The sequence below is a fragment of the Balaenoptera borealis genome (assembly GCF_965194805.1).
Source record: "Balaenoptera borealis genome assembly, chromosome: X".
NCBI classification, from domain to species: Eukaryota; Metazoa; Chordata; class Mammalia; order Artiodactyla; family Balaenopteridae; genus Balaenoptera; species Balaenoptera borealis.
The window spans coordinates 31867625-31891302 of record NC_138881.1 but is presented as its reverse complement, the minus strand read 5'-3'; the positions used below and the strand labels follow the sequence as shown (position 1 = coordinate 31891302).

Sequence of the window (23678 nt, the reverse complement as noted above, 5' to 3'; positions counted from 1 at the left end):
GATAGCAATTGTTAAGCTCCCTGGTCTACTCTTAATGTAGACTTTGAAAGTATATAAGCCTCATGTCATCATGATAAAAAGGCCCTTGGGAACCTGCGCCTCCAGGACTCATGGCCTCCAGGATCCAATGCAGCCACGCTAGTAAAACAAAGCTTCCAGGGCCCCAGAGTCCTTAGTTAAAGGCCAATTTTATATACTACCCGGAGATGACTGCTTTGCCTAACTCCTAGGAGACCACAGCACCACCTGGAAGATAGGATTAGATCAAAATGGTTCTCAGACGCCACTTTAATCAAGTTTTGCACTACACAGTGACGGGGTGGGGGTGAAAGACGGTGATTGTTTTCAAGCAAATTCACCTGCCCCAAGGTGAACAGCCGGGGATCCCAAGAACAGAAGACTGCGTTCCTTCCCAGGGGAATCCCCTTCCTGAGCTGACAGGACAGGATTTCAGGGAAAATGAGCACAAAGGACAAAGCAAGCTAGTTAAGGGAGCCAGGTAGATTTCTGAACTCTTCCCAGTGCAAACTAGAACTAGGCATGTAGGTACCCCTCCTAAAGGTATCACCCCAATCCCAGCCACTCCCACCTGAGGCCAAACTGCCTCCCCACAGGGACTGACAGCCAATGTTCATTTCATCACTGTCCTCCCAGTGGTGCACCTAGCAGCACAGAAGCCTGAGCAGTTGTGGCCACCATCCAGCAGAGGCAGCTTTCAGGCCAGAATCCTCATGGGCCTTCTTCTTCACTGGCCCCTCAGCTAATAGTGTGTCTGCCTGGCCATAGCAGAGCAGCCAGTATGTGTGTGGCTGTGTGGGGCGGTAGGGGCCAGAAGAAACAATAAAGCAAATCAGATGTGGGTTCTGGTTGCTGAGTCGACATGGTGGCAGGACCAGTCTTGGCCCCCAGAAGGACCCATAGGGCCCTGTGTCCTCCATTAATTCTTCTCCGGGCGGTTTCTGTTCAGGACAGCTTTAGGGGCAAATTCCAGCTTGTCCTTAAGGCTCACGACCTGGATGTGGTCCTTGCCTAGCAGCTCATCCAGCTTGCGGTCCTCCCGGAGCTCCGAGATGCTCTTCTCCTCCTCCACAAGCTGGGGATCCTTCCCCCGGATGAACCATTCCAGGTGGTAGCCCACAGCCCCAACCACGAAGGCCACGGGAAAGGTGACATAGGGAGCATAGGTACGCACCACGGTCCAAAGCACAGGCCACATGACATGTGCGCCGCAGCTCACACCTCGCTGTCTGGCCCCCACCCGCCACCTGTGCTCCCACTCCCGGAGCACCGAAGCCGCCAGTCCCAGCGGCCCTCGGGGCCTCGCCCCAGACCCCGCCCACTGGCGCCCGGGATCTTGGCTATTGTAAATAATGCTGCTGTGAACATGGAGGTACAGATATCTTTTCCAGTTAGTGTTTTTGTTTCTTTTGGATATACTCCCAGAGGTGGAATTGCCGGATCATGTGACAGTGCTTTTAATTTACATTTTTATCTCTCAAAATGAATTAGTGTTTTGGAAATATCAGATAACATGATGAGGGATTATCACTTTTTTATTCTTCAGTTCATTCAACAAGTATTTACTGATCACATACTAAGAGCCGAGCATTGTGCTAGATGCTGGTCTGGAACGTCAAAAAAAAAAAAAAAAAAAAAAGCGAGACAGATACCTTACCTTCATGGAAGTTAAGGTTTAGTCAGAGAGAAATTCAATAAGTAAATAAATACAAAATAAATACAGAATCATAAATTGCAATAAGTGTTTTGAAAGAATATACAAAGATGCAATGGAAGAGGAGATCAGGAAAAAAATGGTTATATTTGGGGGCTAAGAAAAATGCCAATTTGAGAAAGTGACAACAGGTTGAGATCAGAAAGATGAGAAGGAGTTAAACTGGGGAAGAGTGAAACATATGGAACCTTCCAGAAAGAAAAAAAAGCAATTTGATAATAAGAGCAATTCAGAGGTATTATCCAAATATTTTTCATTACAGGGCATTAGAATTGTTTTAAATAATGGAAATCAGTAGTTTTTTTCAAGAATCTGTCAACATTTTTTTATTATTAAACCATCATATTATTTAAAGTATTCTTTATAAAATCTTTCAAGAATCAGGCCTTTTTTATTGTAATGAATTGACTGTATCATTTGCTCAATTTTGAGTTAGCATTTAATACTGAAATCTTCTTTTTTTAATATTTTTATTTATTTATTTATTATTTTAGTCTGTGTTGGGTCTTCGTTGCTGCGCGCGGGCTTTCTCTAGTTGCCACGAGCGGGGGCTACTCTTCATTGCGGTGTGCAGGCTTCTCATTGCAGTGGCTTCTCTTGTTGCGGAGCATAGGCTCTAGAGCAGACGGGCTTCAGTAGATGCAGCACATGGGCTCAGTAGTTGTGGCTCATGGGCTCTAGAGTGCAGGCTCAGTAGTTGTGGCGCACGGGCTTAGTTGCTCCGCAGCATGTGGGTCTTCCCAGACCAGGGCTCAAACCCATGTCTCCTGCATTGGCAGGTGGATTCTTAACCACTGCGCCACCAGGGAAGCCCTTGAAATCTTCTCTTCTAATTACTTCCTTGTCATTAGATTAGTAGAATGTTTTCCTAGCTACTCATTCAAAAAATTTTACAGACTTTTATAGTGTTAAGTGACCACTTATTTAAACTGGTTTACAGTAGAGAGTCCATCTGTTAGAAATTTTTAAATTCTATCAGATTACCTAGAAAAAAAGAAAATAGGCATTCCAGGCTGGAACGAAGCTGTTCTTTGTAGATAATCCTTTTGTTTTTTTCAAAGAGTTTTTCCTTAGCTAAAATTTTCTTAAAATTATTTTTTTCTAGGATCAGGAAACTAAAGCAAAGTCTACTTTTGATGTAGGGTGGAGGAGGTGGCATTTGGCCTTGCACAGCACTTTGTTAACCAGTTTTCTTCAAGCGGCATTTTCTTTTGTTCTGAGGTGGCAGATTTGTAGCAGAGTGGCATCCAGAAATCATTGTAATTGCAGCAGTATTTCGTGCAATTGCTGAAGAGTACTCTCTGTTCAAGGATTTCAAAACACTTTTCTAATGGTAAATTACCTTCACAGTATTCTTTTTTGTAAACTGCAAAAAAACTGAAGCACAGAGAGCAATAGTTTATCAAGGTCTAGTGCTGATTTTCTTAGGCAACATATTTGTTAGACATCTTCTGAATGCTGAACCCTTTGCTGGATGCAGTGAAGAGTTTCAAGGGAAATAAAAGATAAGTTTCCTGAAGTCAGTTGTTTGGCTTAATGAGAGAGATACAAGAACCAAAGAAAATTATGCATATGTAGAAAACATTTATACAGCCAATTATAGATGTTCCCATTAAGTGCTTAAGTGTTTAGACTGGTGAAAGGCTGGATAAAGAGGTTTCATTGTATAATTAGGATCACTGGCCTTGAGAAAGTTTTTAATGAGTGAGGCAGATGATTTGACACTGCAAAATGGGGACAACTTCTAGGCAAATTAAGTGGCATATTTAGTGATATAGAGGCCAAAGAGAGGACAGTTTATATGGGGGTTGGCTTGCAGTACTGCCAAATACAGTAAGAGCTGGATGGTCCCAAATCAAGTAGAATAAGAGGCCCTTTGGTTAAGGGAAGAGTTTCTGGCAACAGGAATACCTGGAGTAATTTTAAGTGAAAAGCTCAAAATGACATCAAGGTAAAGTCCTCACTACATTATATGTCAAAAATTGGACAATAGAAGGGGAAGGAGAAATACAGAGGAAGGGCCATCAGCAAGAATTCTCTGGAGACACTTTATGCATTGGGTAGCAATGGGAATGGAGAATCAAATCTTTAGAGAAAAATCTTAGAATCATAGTCATTAAAGAAATCTTGGAGATCATTCAATTCACTCTATCAAATTCTAACTGGAAATGAAATACAGGTTTAGGTACTGTTGTATTAATTCGGAGATATTTCTAAGAAACAGAGATGGAAACAGAAACATAAAATGTTACTGTATAGGTTCAACTGATTATATTTTAATAGAACTAGAAATTTTACTATGACATAATTCCCTCTGTCTCTGTTCAGCTCACCAAGTCCCTCTCTCTTGTCTCATTATATACTCATGGATCACCTGACTGACATTAAAAGCATTGGTCTGAAGCAAAAATCCTTAGAATTCAAACAAAAAAACAAGAATTACCATGACAAACTATTTTTATACTTGTCATTACTACAGTTTGATCTTATGTACAAATTATTCACACATTTACTAACTCAAACAATTCTCATACATACCCTATCATGGTACATCATGGCGTATTAGCAATAGCCTTGGGTAGTAGATTGAGTAAAACAGAACTACAGGATATGGATTTTCTTAAAAAAACTTCCTTGTCAACAACATTATTTTATGTTTAACAACTCTAGCAATAAATATTATTATCAGCAGTATTGGTGTATGCTATTATCAATGAACGATAATAATTCCTATACTTTTTTCATAAAATATATGCAGTTGAGAACTAGTGCTTTATATAAAGTTGCCTAAGTTTTACTTTCTTGTATCAAACTTTTGATGGGGGCTGAATAGCAGAGAATTTGAGATTGTACTTCTTGATGGGGGCTTCTACTGAAGAATTTTATGCCAGGTGTAGGGTTGACATTCTATTATGAAAATTGAGATGCCCAGATAACGTTACTACCTGCATGAAAAACTCCCTTACTTCTGCATAGGAGTGGGCCATATATACTCAAAGGTAGAGAAGTTACCAAGCTTAATGTATCAACATGTATCAGATGGTGAGATGAGCTGACCAAGGTCATTTTATTAATATGTGGTAAGATCATACATCTGTCAAAGGAGTTCTGATGTCAGGATCAGACTGTCTTCTCTACCATCACAGCAACATAGAGACAGCTATGTTACGAGATATAATTTCTACTATCACATTCTTTGTTAGAGTATTTACCCAACAGTCAGAATGAAAAGTACACAAAGTCTTCAGCATTGGGAAAGCTATGACAAAGTTTCCTAATTAAAATATCTGTGTGAACAATTTATTAACTAAAATATGCATTTTCTTCTGTTTGCACACATATTCTTCTCACCTCGAATCAAGGAGATATTTGAAGATAAGATGGTAAACTCTTGGGATTATTATCAGAATTAAAAAATACATAATTCTGAAGAGGACATATTCATGAAAAATATCTCTAGGTATTAACATAATTCATGTAGATGCATTTATTATGCTTCATGTATGTATATAAACATTGTAAGAGCATTAGTGTAAACCAACAATTGGGCATGATGGTGTATAAGGCACAGCTTGAAGAAAAGTAGGGGCCTCTTTTTTTATCCTTTGTGCCTTCTAGAACAGTATTACCCAATAAAAATATAATTTAATATGTAATTTTAAATTTTCTAGTAGCTACAATTAAAAAGTAAAAATTAACAAGTGAAATTAATTTCAAAAAACACTTTACCCCAACATAACCAAAATATTATAATTTCAATATAACACTGCAATAATTTCACTATAATATTAATATATATTAATAATATAATCCAATATGATGTTGATTACATTAAAATTATTCAGCAGATGGTTTACATTCCTATTTCATACTAAGTCTTTGAAATTCAGTGTGTATTTGGACTTATGATACATCTCAATTTAGTCATGTCTCAAATGCTAAGAATTAAAAGATAAACTGAGGCATATTAAAAATTTTAAGAGTTTATTTGAGCAAAAATCAATCCAAATTGGGCAGCAGCTAGTACAGCAGAAAGGAGCTCAGAGGAGCTATACAAAATGAAAAGCTTTTATAGACAGAAGGGAGCAAAAATAGGGAAGCTACACTAGGAAAAAAAGCAGGTCAGTTATTGCAAGCTTACTTTCCTTTAGGGGATGGCAGGTGTCTATGAGGCAGATTACCTAACTAGTGCTGATCAGGCTATTCCTGATTGACTGGTTTAAGATTCCATTTCTGGGAAAGCTGAAACTGTAATTAAGCTGTCTGGGTTTGGTTATATGGGGCTTAGCATAAGTGACTCCATTTTGTGCCTGTTGTCTCAATTTTAACAGAGCATATGGCTACAGTAGTGGATAGCACATCCTCAGAATTTATGATCTTTACCAACAATTTAAAAAAGGTAAAACAATCCCTGAATGTGTGTGTTTGTTTATTTTATTGGCTCTACTCTCTCTACCAATGTCCACATGCAAAAACTCAAAGTGATTTTTCTACTGTTCCAACTTGAACATGTAACTACCTTTTTTGAGGGCTATACAAGTTTCTGGGTAACAATTTGGAGTGGGAACAATGGTTCTTTGAGAGCTTAGTACTAACACCAGTAAATATAATTCCTTTCAATCATCTGGAGGGATAATAACAAAAATTAATATTCTGTAAAGATCTGTACAGCTTAATATCCCTTAAAGGTAGGTATTGTGTTCAAATCAGGAAACTGTGGTTCACATATACTGTGCAACTACTGTTACCCAGGCTTTCTGACTGTGATTTCTATGCTTTGAGTTCTATGTTGTTTTTATTAGAGGGAGAAAAAAATAGTATAAAAAACACATTTGCTTCATTTATTTGTTTGTCAAATGTTTATAGAGTACCAAATTGGCTATTTTAGGGATAACATGAATTCATCTGAACATACAATAGAATTTTTAAGGAAAACAAATGTTTAGAAAGGGAGAGAAAACTTCATGGAACTATAAGTGATATAATATTGGGATATTAATTTTTTAAAGCAAAGTATTTTGAAAATTTACTTTAACTTTTCTTTGGATCCTATGCTGTCATTTTTAAACTTGTAATTTTTCATCAGAAATGACTTCTTCAGTGACCTCTAAAGTCATTGTTAAACTCAGCGTTAATATGGCTTCATATAGCTTTGTTTAATTTTATAACAATAATAGACATAATATTTTTAGTGCAAAAATGATTAAGTTCTTTTTTAGGAAAAATATCCCCTCTCAAGAGGCTTAATTAGTTGAAGTGAATATTAAGCAAGCAGAAATTTTCAGAAAAAGGTTCTCCTTTTAAAAATAAGATTATTATGGAATATGGTTTATTCAGCCTTTCAGTGTCCTCCTTGATTGGAATTTTCATAGCAGAATGAATAAAGGGAAATCAGTTATACCTTTACTTTGTCTCTTTAACTTGCTTTTAAAATAGTCATTATTCTAAGCCTTACCTGTTTCTTCAAAATTATTCACACTATTCCCATCTCGGCAAGAGATACAGCTATGCACTGAAGTTCACCAGCCTGGTCTTATATCCAGGAGGTTCATACTTATGCTGCCATGATTATTGTTTATTGGTGACATCTGTTCTGATTGGTAGCACCCACGGACCAATCATTAAATATTTTGAATTGGACCCTTGTCCTGACCATCTACATCCAATCAAATCAGTCTTGCCTCCTTCCAACTCATCTTCCCTGTAGCATTCATTACACTGCTTCAAAATAATCCATCTAATGATGAGGGTCTCCTCCTTAAAACACTGCAATGACTTTGCATTGTTCTTGGGATAAACATCAAACTCTTTAATATATCCTAAAAGCCCCTGCCCATCTCACCAACATAAAATCTTGTGATCATTCCCCCTAGTCTCCAACTCTAGCCACAGCACCTTTACAGAGCTTCTCCTAGAAATGAATGTTCTTCTTACCTCTGCTCTAATTTTCCCTGCTCCCTACTACTTTTTTGTCTACTATTCATCCTCTAGAGGTCGGTTCCTCAAAGAGGCCGTTCCTAACTCTCCAGCTTATTCAGTGTCCCCTGTTGTATGCCATCATACCAGCCTGCACTTTTCCTTTGTAATTTATCACTGCTCTAGTTAAATAATTCCAATTATAATTAAACTAATCATTATATTTAATGTTTCCCTTGCTAGTATGTAAGTGCCACTAACACAGGGTCATTACTGTCCAGTTGATTTGCTCTATTCTGAGTGTCTATCACAACACCTTGCACAGAGCAGAATTCAATAAATATTTACTGACTAAACAAATGAATAAATGAAATATGATAATATATTTAAAATAACACAATTATAATTTATATGTCCACATAACCATGGTTATGTAACTATTTATCATCATGCATCAAAGAGCAATTACATGTAATTAGCAAAGTGATAAAATGGCAGAAAATAAAGGTGAAATACCAAAAGCAGTTTTGCCACAGATGAAAATTCCAATTTGCTCTTCTTTGTTAAAACTTTTAAACAATGTGGAGTAACAGGAAGATCCCTGGCCTGGGAATATAGGAACCTGGGTTTTAATCTGGCTGTGGTACAAAAAACCTGCATAATCAAGAAGTCACATTTACTTCTATTAAAATGAACTCAACTTAAAAAAAAAAAAAAATCCTAGCACAGGATTTCCTTAACTGTGTTCCCTGGAATTGTAGCTGGATAATTTAATTCAATATGTGTCTAGAGTCTACTACCTCTCAAATGTTTCTTGTCTTTAAGAAAATAATAACAAAAATTATACTATTTTAATTGCTGCAAATACCTTACATCTATTTAAAAATGTATTAAAGGTATTAAAGGTATTAAAATTTCTACTGAAAAGGTTTATAACTTGCAAAGTTTGATATATGTCTGTTCATATTTTAAAATAGTATCCCAATCTTTTCTGATTACTTGAATTTTTTTTCAATTTTCTAAATTTCAACATCTTTTGAATGTCCTTGTTTTAAAATCTGCCCTTCTATGCCACAAGATTGAATATACATGGTATAGTCCTTTAATAAAAGATTATGAGAAATGGAGGCAATTTCTTTGAACAAGCAGAAATTCTTTCGCATAGAATGTTAAGTCATTATGCTGGTTAATCTATTCTTTAAGTACATGTAAGAGAAAAACCGCTTTATAAAGGAATGTTCATGATGAGGAGCGGGAAATTTCCCCCTCTACTCCTCTTGAGTTCTTGTAGCTGGACTGATAATAAAATTGATACAAGACAGATTAACAGGAGAAAAAGAAACAAATTTTAATTCAAACTCATGGAGGTCTCATAGAAATAGGACTTAAGAAGTGGCCAAAGTAGACAGCTTTTATACTTATCAAACAAAGAAACAAAAAATTTATGAGGAATTGACAGGAAAAAGAAACTTAGGTTTTGGGTGTTCAATTAGTGAAGAATCTAAACAGAGTGTGAGCTTGGGGTAGTCAATTAAAGAAGTAGCAAGGTTTGTTTATACAGGCTTCTCTGCCTGAATTCCCCATCTCTGGCAATAAGGGTGTCCTTCTACCTCCAGATGCAGGGAGTGCACCTTTCACATGGAGATTTATTTCCTGCTTTCAGGGAGACAAAGGAGAATCAGCGTGCTCCTTCTGCACTGGCCATTTCTTAAGTAACTTTAATTCAAAATAATCAATATGTCATTGCAGCATATTTTGGGGCAGCCCACCCTGAGCCCCAACATTCTCTATCATTGAACCTAAAAGAGTCCATATGAAGATGAAATACACTTTCTGAAGTCACCATGTACAGTCATTATTATTTTACCTGTATTAAAAAAAATTGGTCTAACAGTCATAAACATAAATTAACAATAAAAGCCCACTCATCAAAGTGGAAGAATAAAAGCCCACTCATCAAAGTAAGCCAAGATACTAGCCAAATATCCAAACATATTAAACTTTTCACAGAAATTCAAAAGACTGTACTTGGTGTACTTCCTGTGTGAGACCCATTTCTCTTAAATGGGATGGGGGCAGGATACCTTAGACAACAAGATAAACTGCTTTTATATATGGAATTTTCTTTATAAATTTTATTTTGCATGGTGTTTGCTCAAGATACTTCTGCATTTCTGGAATGATATAGTTGACATAAGGGAGACGTTCCAAGAATGAATTTATATGTATTTTGGCCATCTCATAAAATGATGAATAACAAAATGTCATTCTCATTTACTTACTGAGTCTAATAAATACATTAAACTAAAGGGTCTATTTTTTTAGAATTAAAAATATTGTTGGTTAGGAAACTAACATTGCCTAAATTAGTTTTGATGTGACAACGTTTTGGCAGATGGATATTTATTATAAAAGTTATTAGTATAATAACATTGCTTAGAAGTGTGATTTAGATATGTTTATATATTCAAACTTGGAAGAAAATAATATTCAAACCATAATTAAATTTAGAAATTATTTTTATAATATTATAGTTAAGTTTGACTTTTTTTTTTAGCCTCATAGAGATTCATTGTGGTTAATTAGAAGGTATAAACTTTTTTTTTCCAATTGTAGAAAACGCATTACAAATTTACCATTGTCAAGAGTTTAGCTAAACTACGCCATGGTATTGCTGCTTCAGCATCCATTTTGTTTGGTCAAGAGGCCTACAATGGCCTTAAGCTGGCACTAGCCCCTCATGCAAGCACATGCCCTATGTAGCAGCCAGAAGAGTCACAAGTAAATATAAGTTTCTGATATGACTTCCCCAACAACCACTGTGATTGAGTCTCCCCAGCCTTCTAGCACCTATATGCCTTATGCATCCCTAAGATAAGAGCCCTGTGGGTCTTACCAAAACCCTGCTCTTTTGGTTTGAATTGACTAGTCCAGCCTTAGCCAAGAAACCTCAGAGCACTCCACCCATGGACCTTAATAAAAGCATATGCTCCAGGTCCTGCCTCTCTCTGTCTGCACTCTGTCTTGACTTCCCTGTGTGGGCCCTAGAGGTTGCCAGGTACTGTGAATAGTAAATTTCTTTATTTCAATTCCTCTTGTGGTCTATTACTGAACTACAGCTCACCATCTGGTACCCTATGCTCCACATAATAATAAGTGCTAATTTGACAAAATCACAACAACCATCTTAAACATTTTCAAGTGTACAGTTCAGTAGTGTTAAGTATATTCACATTGTTGTGCAACAGATCTCTAGAATTTTTCATCTTATAAAACTGAAGCTCTAATTGAACACTAATTCTCCTTTTCTCCCAGCCCTTGGCACCCACCCACCTTTCTACTTTCTGTTTCTATCATTTTGACTTTTAGATACTTCACATGAGTGGAATCATATAGTCTATGTCCTTTCATGACTGGCTTATTACTTCACTTAGCATAATGTCCTCGTGGTTCACTCATGTCGCAGCATGTAACATTATTTTCATCTTTTTTAAATGCTGCATAATATTTCATTGTATGTTTATACCACATTTTCTTTATCCATTTGTTCCTTGATGGACATCAAGGGTTGATGGGTTACTTTCGCCTCTTGGCCATGGTGAATAATGCTGCAGAAAACATGGGTGTGTAAACATCTTTTCGAGATCCTCCTTCAAATTCTTTTGGATATGTACCCAGAAGTAGGATTGCTGGATCATATGGTAATTCTAGTTTTAATTTTTTGAGGAAACTCCTTAATTTTTTCCATAGTGGCTGCACCATTTTACATTCCCAGGAACAGTACACACGGGTTCCAATTTCTCCACATCCTTGCCAATACTTGTTATTGTCTCTTCCTTTGATAGTAGCTATCCTAATGGGTATGAGGTGACATTCACTGCAGTTCTGATTTGCTTTCCTCATACAATTAGTCATGTTGAGCATCTTTTTATATGCTCTTTGGTCATTTGTATATCATCTTTGGAGAAATGTCTATTAAAATCATTTGTCAATTTTTTAATTGGGTTATTTAAATTTTTGTTGAGCTGTAGGAGTTCCTTACATACTCTGGTTATTAACCCCTTATCAGATTATGATTTGCAAATATTTTCTCCCATTCCACAGGGAGCCTTTTCATTTTATCAATTGTTCCTTTGATGCAATTCGGTTTTAAGTTCAATGTAGTCTTATTTGTCTATTTTTACTTTGGTTGCCTATGCTTTTGATGTCATATCCAAGAAATCCTTGCTAAATCCAATATTGTGAAGCTTCTTCCTTATGCTTTTTTTCTACGAATTTAACAGTTTGGGGTCTTCTGTTTAGGTTTTTAATTCATTTTGAGTTAACTTTTTGCATATGATGTAAAATTTTGAGTTAATTTTTGTATGTGGTGTAAGATAAGGGTCTATCTTCATTCTTTTGCATGTAGATATCCATTTTTCCTAACACCATTTGTCCTTCCCCATTGTGTAGCACCCCTGTTGAAGATCATTTAACCACATGGCACAAGGGTTTATTTCTGAACTGTTTTGTTCCATTGGCCTATCTGTGCCAGTAGCACACCATCTTGATTACTGTTATTTTGTAGTATGTTTTCAAAACAGGAAGTGTGAGGGCTCTGACTATCATCTTTTTCAAACTTGTTTTGGCTAGTGTGTGTCTGTGGTACTGCAGGCTCTCTGGTGCTAGTCTAAGGTGCAATGATCTTATTTCTCAGAAGCCTCCAACCAGTTGCATGTTCTTGTCAGCACTTAGGTTCAGGCAAGACTGAAACTAGTCCCTTAGGCAGCCACTCAAAAAGTAAGAATGTTGAATGTTGGATATATGTTCCACTCTTCTCTTTCCCTCTCCAGTGAGAAGCTGGGAATTGGGAATTTCTTCCCAATCATGTAGTGCTGTCCTTTGGTGAGGCACTATAGAGAGTAAATGCCACAACTTTTCCTACTGGACTCAATATGGTTCTTCTTGTCTAAGTGTCACCTGAGGTGCAGGAACTTCGTAACTGGTTTCTGGATTTCTCCTAAAGGCGATTAGCATTGTTGTTAAATTGTTGTTTCCATGGGGAGAGAGCTTCCTATTCTACCAAATGCTGATGTCACTGTAATTAGAAGCTTAAACATTTAATTATAATGAAAAATTTTCTTTCTAGTGAGTCTCTTTCTTATTTAGAAAACCTAGAGAATTAGATTCCAGGGATTCCCAAGAGATTGCTGTGCTGGCAGCTCTAATCAATCAACACTGGCTATCTGAAGGGTTGCTGTGTGAAGGATTTTGAAGGGGTAACCAGACCTACTGATTAGAGTGATCAGTTAGTGATGTTTGCCATGGATGTGGCAAGGATGCCAAGGAACAGCTGTGACATAAGCCCCACAGCTGCTATCCCCATTTCCTACTCTTAAGATTCAGCCAACCATAGAATGTTATAACATCTTTGTAACGTGAGGGCATGCTCCTATTAAATAGGTTGCAGCTCACACCTTTGTAACATGAGGGCATGCTCCTATTAAATAGGTTGCAGCTCACAGAGAAAAGAGTAGGTTTTAGTGGTTTTATTTTGTGTTCAAGGCTTATAAGTGACGATAAGACCTAAGTCAATTCTATATTCCAGTATTTTATTCCTCTTTCGACGAGGATTTTACAATATGCACGTGTCAATCCATGAGTGAATCAAAAGTAGCATTATTTTTGAAGAAATAGACTACAGTAAAAGAGAATAGAAAATATCAGAGAACATCACATGTGGTAAGGGTAGGAATTATTCTGTGATACTTCTGGGGTGAAAACATTTTGAAAATCATTGGCATTTTCACTTCCGTGAAGAAGCTGTAGCATTCTCTTGAACTGACACTGTTCTTCTCTAATAAATATCTGAATATTAGATCAGAACAAATGCCTAGGCACAAATATATCATTTTAATTTTCTCATTTTCTCTCTTAAACCCTAGGCAAAGTTTCTAGGGCAATATATGGTTGATGGTGTTTGTTATTCTGGCATATTCCTTTGCTTTAGTTGTTGATTTGCTTGACCATTGAAACATTCCTTGGAGGCCTAATCCTATACCAATTTTATAAAATATGCCATGTTGATGAGGAAATTAGTCATTGTCCAGTGTTTTGCCTTTTATAGTTTTATTTTTGCTTCTTTATAATTATAAGCATTGAATATTTTACTGTAGTTCTTTGAGCGCCCATTTATCTTATGAACCCATGATTCTAACATCACCTGTAACTATTGTAGAAAGCACTTTTCCATTGTTTTTACAATTAAAACTTATTTATAATAAATTATAATTGCTCAAGTTGAATTGTAAACTTGTGTATATTCTTGATTTCCATCTTTCCTCGCCAGATGTTATTCACTGCCCTAAATTTTGTCTCTAATCTCCTAAAACATATTATTCCCCCACTTATTTATTTGCAGAGGTAACCAAGCATACTTTCTGGGAGTTGGGCCTTCTGAAATGCCTACGGACCAAGCTGTAATGGTCATTTTGAAGATGTGCTTTGTGAATATCTCTTCTGTCACCGCCTTATTATCAAAGTTGTCTTGTCACCTCTGTAATGTTATTTGATAAATGTCAAAATATCTCTTTGTTCTAAATTATATCCATTACCACTTCTGATTTATATCCAAAGTGCCACTCTTCTTTATTTCTTACGTTAAAATGTTCTTTATGAACAACTGGTCTTTCTTAAAATTAAAATGATTTCTGCCTAATAATAGCCTCATGGAATACTGAATTAAATAATTCCTAAATTTCTCTTTATGCCCCCCCTCTTTTTTCCATTTCACTTTCTGAGAACAAAAAATAGAACCAAATGAAAATTATTATATGAGAAGGATCAGACTATTCAATTCCCTTAATAAAAATTAATTTCCACTTAAATTCTCCAGTAATCAGACAGTGCCCGTTTAGAGAACAAGAAAAAATTTAAATAAAAAATGTTAGCAGGTGATCTTTTAGCATTTAATTTGTTTGTGAAAAATTTACTTGTGAAAAGACACACACACACATATATATATGTGTGTATGTGTGTATATACACGTGAGTAATTCAATTACTTTAATAAAATCAATCTTATGATATGTGTTTCAAAATTAATCTCTAAATTATTTACTGCTATTTTAAAGTCCACAAGTGACTTAGGTATGATTTGTACATTGAATTTAATTTTATTCCATGAAAACACCCTTTGTTAGTTTATAAGCTCTTTCAGAGTAATAATAATTCATATCTATTCCCCTAGCACTGATCTGTCATATTATCAGAACGAAGTAATTACCACTTAAATGCACTAATAAATGACTTAATTTGCCAAGTTTTAAAGGCTAAAACTATCTTGTAATTTGAAGCAAAAAAAAAAAAAAGTATATAACTTATTATAATGGGCACTCTTTGATAAACTGCCACTAGAAATATATATAGCCTTGTCTCATCTCCCATATTAGTTTCCTAGAGCTGCTACAAACTGGGTGGCTCAAAAGAACTGAAATTCATTGTCTCCCAATGAGGGGTCCTCATGGTGATGGAATGTGGAATGATGAAATGGTCTATATTTTGACTGTATCAGTGTCAGTTTCCTGGTTGTGATATTATACTAAAGTTTTGCAACATGTTACCATCGGGGGAGATTGGGTGAAGGGTACATAGGATCCTTCTGTATTATTTCTTACAATTGCATGGAAATCAACAATTATCTCAAAATAAAAATTTTAATTAAAAAAATTATTTTCTCCCAGTTCTGGAGGCCAACAGTCTGAAATCAAGGTGTCAGCAGGGTCACACTCCCTCAGAAGGCACTATGGGAGAGTCTACTGCTTCTGGCTTCTGTTAGCTGCAGGCATTTCTTGGCTTGCATCTCCAGCACTCCAATCTGTCTCATGGTCACACTGCCTCAACCTCTTTTCTCTCTGTTTTCCCTTCTATCTCAAATATCCCTCTGCCTTTCTCTTATAAGGACTCTTATAGTATTAAAGGCCTAGAGGGATAATTCAAGAAGATCTCCTTATCTTAAGACCTTAAATTAATTACATCTGTAAATATCCTTTTTCCAAATAAGGTAACATTCACAGGTTCCAGGAATTTGACACAGATATATCATTTGGGGGGGGGTGGCTTTCAACTGCATCTCCCCAATGTGATTGTATGAACTTTGTGAGCAAAGACCAAATCTTGTATTTTCTTTATCAGCCTACATTAAGATATAGTTTTACCTAATACTTATTAACTGTCTACTCTGTTATCTTCATTGTGGCACGTATTTTACACATACACACAGAATATTCCCACAGCACTCATAAGAGGTATGAATGCATCATCCCATTTTATAGATGATGGAACTGAGGCTTGTAGATCTTAATTTACTTGTCCAAATTTGTACAAATAAATAGTGATGGAGCTGGGATACCAGCACAGTTAAGATATTAGTGTGTCACAGGCTCTCTCCACTGGAGCTGAACACATGTTGATTATAAACGGAGCCCTCCAGAAATATATGTCACTTGATAACATTCACATAAAAATATACATGCATTCAATTCAAGAAACCAAATTTGATTTAATTACATTTCCTGTGTTAGTTCAGACAATACATTAAAATTCCTTAAGTTTAACAAGTGTTAATGCCAAGTTCACTATTTTTCTTAAGTAAGAAATGATGAAGTAATCTCCTCACCATAAAAAAAAAAAAAAATGTTAAAAAATACATCACAATGAGCACCGTGTCACAGTGCATTTACCAACAGGGCACCTTAAACCATATAATTCTAACAATTTTGCACTTTTATATCAAAATTATTATGAAAACTACATGTAATGACAAGATTATATACATGTATCTCCTCTAGTTTTGTTTTCAGCCTGATAAAGGTTTAGAGTTGAGATATTTACTGAGATTGACTACTGAAATACCACAACCAACCACAATACCAGAAGTAACTTGTGACCTTGGAGAATAGTTTCTTTTCATGCCATAAAAAAAAAAAAAATAGGGCTCCCCTCGTGGTGCAGTGGTTGAGAATCTGGCTGCCAATGCAGGGGACACGGGTTTGGGCCCTGGTCTGGGAGGATCCCACATGCCGCGGAACAACTGGGCCCGTGAGCCACAACTACTGAGCCTGCGCGTCTGGAGCCTATGCTCCGCAACAAGAGAGGCCACGACAGTGAGAGGCCCACGCACCGCAATGAAGAGTGGCCCTCGCTTGCCGCAACTAGAGAAAGCCCTCGCACAGAAACGAAGACCCAACACAGCCAAAAATAAATAAATAAATTAATTAATTAAAAAAATAATAATAATGCAACAGAGCAATCAGCTAAGAGAGGTGAGCCAGCAGTCCAAATCACATAAATCCAATCAGGAATTGAGATGCTTGAAGTTTATACTGTTAATCTCAGAGGGGATTATTTCATGGTTCCAGTGGAAAGTCTGAAGTCTCTTCTAGGACTCATCCTCCATGATTGACCCTGAAATCATGCCTTCCCCTATGCTGCAGACTTATGAGTTAGCTTAGAGTTCCACTGAACTTCAGTCTTCCAGTTGCTACTTTCAGGATCAATAAAAACATGAAAAGGAAAAATGGCTTAAAATGTTACTTTCATTTCTTTAATCAAGTTTCTCAAAGAAATGTGAATAAAGGATTTTTCTTTATTTATTAGCCAATGAGACAATCAGTATTCTCTGAGCAAGTGACTTTTTACTTTCATTTTTTTTTTTTTATTGTGGTGGTAACACTTAAAATAAGGTCTACCCTCTTAAATTTTTAAGGGTACAATACACTATTGTTAACTATAGGCACAATGTGCTACAGCAGATTTCCAGAATTTACTCATCTTGTATAACTGAAACTGTATACACTTTGAGCAACAACTTCCCATTTTCCCTTTCCCTCAGCCCCTGGCAACCACCATTCTACTCTCTGCATCTATGAATTTGACTATTTTAGATTCCTCATATAAATGGAGTCAGGCAGTATTTGTCCTTCTGTCACTGGCTTATTTCGTTTAGCATAATGATTCAGCAATTCCACTTCTGGGTATATATCCACAAAAGCTGGGGCACCAGAGGCATGTATAAGCTCCTTTCAGGGAGAAAATGGTGACTTGGACCAGGCTAGATAGAGAGCGCAGGGGAGTATCACAGTGGGCCAGTAGATGTACGCTAAATTAGAAGCCAAGCCCTCAGTTAGCAGTTTTGATAGGGATAGAGTAGGATAATTAAATAGTCAGTTTAGAAATCACACTAGGGGATTAAAGACAAAAAGGGAATTTTAAGGGAGTTTGGGAGACTGTTGTAAGCTAATGACCACTCAAGAAAAGAATCCAGTAACCTAGCAACAATCTATACTACCTTGAAGGAAGACCAGGTGCATCCAAGTGCCAGACACATTCAAGCCACAAACCCTGACAGTTAAAACACAAGACAATAGATATGGGGTCTGATTCTTGTTACATGAAGTCAGGGAGTTAATAGCCCTTGAAGAGCAGCATATCTGCATGTAGCCAAGACAAAAATATAGGTGAAAGGGGAAAAAAATTAGGTGAAAGGGGACATTATACCAAAACCTGGGATGAATTACCATATTTTAGTATATGGTGCCACCCTTCTGCTAATATACATATGATTTAAATAGCGACAAGACAGTCCTGGCTAAACCATATAGGGTCAAAGGAGGAACTAACGATATAAGCCTTGACATTTACCCAAGAACAAGGAAGAAAGTGGTCTTCTCCCCCTCTCCATTTTTATTTTGTTTATAAAGTCCTCTCTCTACACAATGGAGGAAAGACAGTCTCTTCAATAAATGGTGCTGGGGAAACTGGTCAGCTACATGTAAGAAAATGAAATTAGAACACTCTTTTAACACCATACACAAAAATAAACTCAGAATGGATTAAAGACCTAAATGTAAGACCAGACACTATAAAACTCTTAGAGGAAAACATAGAACACTCTTTGACATAAATTGCAGCAATATCTTTTTCAAGCCGCTTCCTAGAGCAATGGAAATAAAAACAAAAATAAACAAATGGGACCTAATTAAACTCAAAAGCCTTTGCACAGCAAAGGAAACCATAGACAAAATGAAAAGACAGCCCTCAGAATGGGAGAAAATATTTGCAAACAATGCGACCGACAAGGGATTTAGTCTCCAAAATTTACAAATAGTTCATGCAGCTCAATATCAAAAAAACAAACAATGCAATCAAAAAATGGGCAGAAGACCTAAATAGACATTTCTCCAAAGAAGACATACAGATGGCCAAGAAGCACATGAAAAGATGCTCAACATCGCTAATTATTAGAGAAATACAAATCAAAACTATAATGAGATATCACCTCACACTCATCAGAATGGCCATCATCAAAAAAATCTACAAACAATAAATGTTGGAGAGGGTGTAGAGAAATGGGAACCCTCCTACACTGTTGGTGGGAATGTAAATTGGTACAGCCACTATGAAGAACAGTATGGAGGTTCCTTAAGAAACTAAAAATACAGCTACCATATGATCCAGCAATCCTACTCCTGGGCATATATCCAGAGAAAAACATGGTTCGAAAGGATACATGCACCCCAATGTTCATTGCAGTGCTGTTCACAATAGCTAAGATATGGAAGCAACCTAAATGTCCATTGACAGAGGAATGGATAAAAAAGATGTGATACATATATACAATGGAATATCAGTCATTAAAAAGAATGAAATAATGCCATTTGCAGCAACATGGATGAACCTGGAGATTATCATACTAAGCGAAGTAAGTCAGAGAAAGACAAATATCATATGATATTGCTTATATGCGAAATCTAAAAAAAAAAGATACAAAAAATAAAGTCCTCTCAGTCTTCAGGGCAGAGCTGTCCGTTTGTATCTCTCACTAGTGTCCTATGCTAATAAACTCACTCTTTGCCTGCCACTTTGCCTCATGCTGAATTCTTTCTGCAATTAGACAAAAAGTACCTGAGCTTCAGTAAGCCCTGACACCAGATGAGCAGTTTCCATTAAAAGACAGCGGGTTTCACATGCTGCAGAGCAACTAAGCCCATGTGCCACAACTACTGAGCCTGTGCTCTAGAGCCTGCAAGCCACAACTACTGAGCCTGTCTGCTACAACTACTGAAGTCCGTGCGCCTAGAGCCTGTGCTCCACAAGAGAAGCCACCACACTGAGAAGCCCGAGCACCGCAACCCAGGCACAGCAACAAGACCCAATGCAGCAATCAAGAAAGAAAGAAAGAAAGAAAGAAAGAAAGAAAGAAAGAAAGAAAGAAAGAAAGACAGTGGGTTTGAGTCCCCTCCTAAGTCAGGATCCTGGGTTCAAATCCCAATCTGAGGTGCAGGTGGGTTCAAGTCCCAGCCCCAAACTGAGTTTGGGCTAGGTTGAGTCCCGCCTTAGGAGTGAAGTTTCAGTTTAAGGTATGCAAATAGGCCTCTTTCAGGGAAAGACTGTCTGTTCCCTCTCCGGAGCCCTGTGAGGATAGCTGATTAAGAACTGTTTCTTTGTTTGCCATAGTCCTATGGGACTGGTGAATGCAAGCCCCATTGGCTATCAGAGCCAGGTGATCTAGGGGTCCATCCCTTGGGCAGCAGGTACAAAAGCTGGGCTGCCAGATGTGTGCAAGCTCCTTCCAGAAAGATATTGGAGACCTGGGGCAGGTTCAAGGGAGAAGGCAGAGGTGGAGTTCGCTGTCTTCCCCGGTTTCTTGGGAGAATCACACTTAGTCCCTAGATGCATATTAAAGTAGAAGTGTAACCGTCAGGCAGTAGCTGTTAAGGTATGTAAGCAGGCCTCTCTCAGGGAGACTGGGAGGCAGGCTTCTTTGCCTGCTCCTGCTGCTCCGAGCCTTGAGGTAATAGCCCCAGCAAGTCCTCATGAGCCTTGAGGTAATAGCCCCAGCAAGCCCTCATGAGCCCTTTTAGGAACTGTTTCTTTGTTTGCTATACCCTTGTGGGCCTCATGGACACAAGCCCTATGGGCTTTCAGAGCTAACTGTTTTGGGGTCCTGTCCCTAAGATGGGAGTTTTAAAAGTTGGGCCTCTCTAGATGTGGTGCCCAAAATTCTTCACTCCCTGGGGAGACACTTGGAGTTGGGAGTCTTCTGTCAATTGTATGGCACTATGCTGAGAAAGGGTTTTACGGTGAGTGTCTCAGGCTTTTTTCTCCATTTTGAGGTGGGTGATGTGGGTATTTTCTCATTTACCAGATGTATAAGAGTGAGTGAGTGAGTGTGTGTGTGTGTGTGGTCACCTTGGAGCTTACATAAAATACTTTACAGTTATAACAATCTACTTTAAGTTGAAAAAAACAAGTTCAAGTTCAATCTTGTATACAAATTCTGCATTTAACTTCTCCCCCCATCTATATTTTATCTTACTGTTGGCACCATTTACACTATTCATATTATCTTTTAATATATTTTTTTAGTTATAGTAATGTTTAATACTTTTGTGTTTTAACTTTAAATTCAAACTCATTTACTGATTACAGTTACAGTAGTACAGTATTATGTGTCTGTCTATATATTTACTTTTATCAGTGAGTTTTATACTCATTTACACTATCATGTTGCTGTTTGGCGCCCTTTCCTTTTCAACCTGAAGAACCTTTAGCATTTCATGTAAGGTAGGTCCATTGGTAGAGTTTTTGTTTGTCTGGGAAAGTCTTCATTTTTGGAGGACGCTTTTGCCAGGTATAGTATTTTTGTCTGGTAGGTTTTTTTTTCTTTAAGCACATTTAATATATCATCCCTCTACCTGGTGGCCTACAAGGTTTCTGATGAAAATTCAGCTCAGTTTTATGGGAGTTCCTTATGTATGACAAGTTGCCTTTCTCTTGCTGTTTTCACAAATTAAACTTTGTCTTTGACTTTTGAAAATTTGATTATAATGTGTCATGGTGTGGATTTCTTTAGAGTCATATAATTTAGTGGGTTTTTTTGAGATTCTTGGGTCTGGATGTCCATTTCCTTACCCAGATTTGGTAAGTTTTCAGCCATTACTTCTTTGAGTAAGCTTTCTGTCCTTTCTCTCTCTCTCTTCTCCTTCTGGGACTCCCATATGTGTATATTGGTCTGCTTTATTAGACCCCATAAGTCCTTTAAGTGTTCTTTACTCTTTCATTCTGTTTTGTTTTGGTGCTTCTGACTGAATTATTTCCAATGACCTGTCTTTGATTTCATTGATATTTTTTTTTCTGCTTGGTCTAGTCTTCTGCTCAACCCCTCTAGTAAATTTTTCAGTTCAATTATCGTGTTCAGCTCCATGGTTTCTGTTTGGTACCTTTTAATATTTTCTATATCTTTGCTGACATCTTTACAATGTTCATGCATTGTTCTCTTGACCTCAGTGAGCATCTTTATGACAGTTATTTTGAATTCTCTGCCAGGTACATCATAACTTTCATTGGATTGGTTTCTGGAGATTTATCTTGTTCCTTTGTTTGGAACATTTTTGCCTGATTCTTCAATTTCCTTGACTTTCTGTATTGATGTCTGCAAATTAGACAAAACAGGCACCTCTCCCAGCCGTCCTGGCCTCATACAGGAGAAGATCCTCACCAATCAGTCCAGCCAGAGATTCTGCCCACCCCCTCCAAAATCCTTCCCTCTCCAGGAGGAAGCAGGTAGCTGTGGTCATGTCTTATTCACTCTGTGCTGATCCAGTGGTTGGGGACCGATGGCATCTACCTGTCCAAACCATCATCTATGTTCTCCCCAGGTGTCTAGATTTTTCCATATTTATCAGAGTTCCAAGATGCCAGTTCAGATGCAAGCCAGCAGACAATTCTTTGGGCAGCTCTGGAGAAATTGGGACACAGGACATCTAGATCAACCCTTTCCCCCCCAAGGGAAAAGCTGAGAGCTGGGAGTTTTCATCTTTTCTTTCTTTGCTAAGCAGAGAGAGGGGTGATCTATGACACCTACCAGCCCTAGCCACCACCTATATTCTACCCTGAGTGGCTAGACTGTGCTGCACTCATCAGAGCTCCAAGACTGGCAAACCATAAGCCAGTCCTCTAGGGAGCCCTCTGGGAATAGCTGGGGTACTGGACATGTGAACCAACTCCCCTCCTCCCCTGGTGAATCTGGGAGATAGGGAGTCTCTTCCTGATTGTATGGTACTATGCCAGGGGAAAGGACTCCAGTGAATGGGTGTCCTGAATCTCTCTACTGGCTTTGAAGACTGGTTTTGCATTCACTTGGGATGCAGGGTCCTTTCAATTAGTTTCTGGATTTTTCCAGAAGGGAAAAAGTTCCAAAGGGAACTGTCCATGAATTGGTATGTTTGTGGGAGGAAGGAGGGTCCAGGTCTTCTTACTCTACCATCTTTTGATGTCACTTCTTGACACTTATTTTTAATAAAATATTTTTAAAGGTTTGAAAATTTCCTACATTTAGCATCTTAAATATAGCCCATTTCAATAATCCAGTAGTTTGCTGTCAATGGTATTTATCTTTCTTTCCTTGAAACCATGGAAGATATATTTTCAGTGAATTTCAATGAATTTTTAGCAAAAATAAAGGATTTTGATTGAACTACTGATTAGTTATTTACACTACTTCAGTTAATCTACACCATAGGCCTCTCACATACAGTTATAGAGGAGGCACTTGAGGCCATAGAGGGTAAAGTACTTAAACTGCATGGTTGACAAGTGGCAGAACGAGAATAAAATACAGGTTCATGTAGTAATTTATCTTCTTTGCAATGAAATAGATGGCTCCCTATAAGTAAATATAGATAGATATGGACAGAAAAACAAAGAGACAGAGATAGAGACAGAGAAAGATACCTACACACACCACTTTCTTTTTCATATTAGCTAAGCTGCAAGAATATATGGAGTGCAATTATTTTCTTATTTACTTTTTTTTGGCTAAGACTGATATAAAAATTAATTTATATTCCTGAAGTGTATACTAACTGATAACCCTGTAATATTTGAGGTGTCAGAGGGAGGCCAGCACGAGGTAAAAATACTTGCTGTAGATAAACCACTCATATACATAATGACACTGCTATAAATAAAAAATTTAGTTTTCTTTGTAT

General features: G+C 37.3%; 1 pseudogene across 1 annotated transcript; it reads right to left on the bottom strand.

Moving 5' to 3' along the window:
* Nucleotides 1-270: 270 nt before the first annotated feature.
* LOC309621170 (small integral membrane protein 12 pseudogene) lies at nt 271-11146 on the bottom strand (annotated as a pseudogene). Its single transcript has one exon. The product of its transcript is annotated as a small integral membrane protein 12 pseudogene (transcript).
* Nucleotides 11147-23678: the final 12532 nt, after the last annotated feature.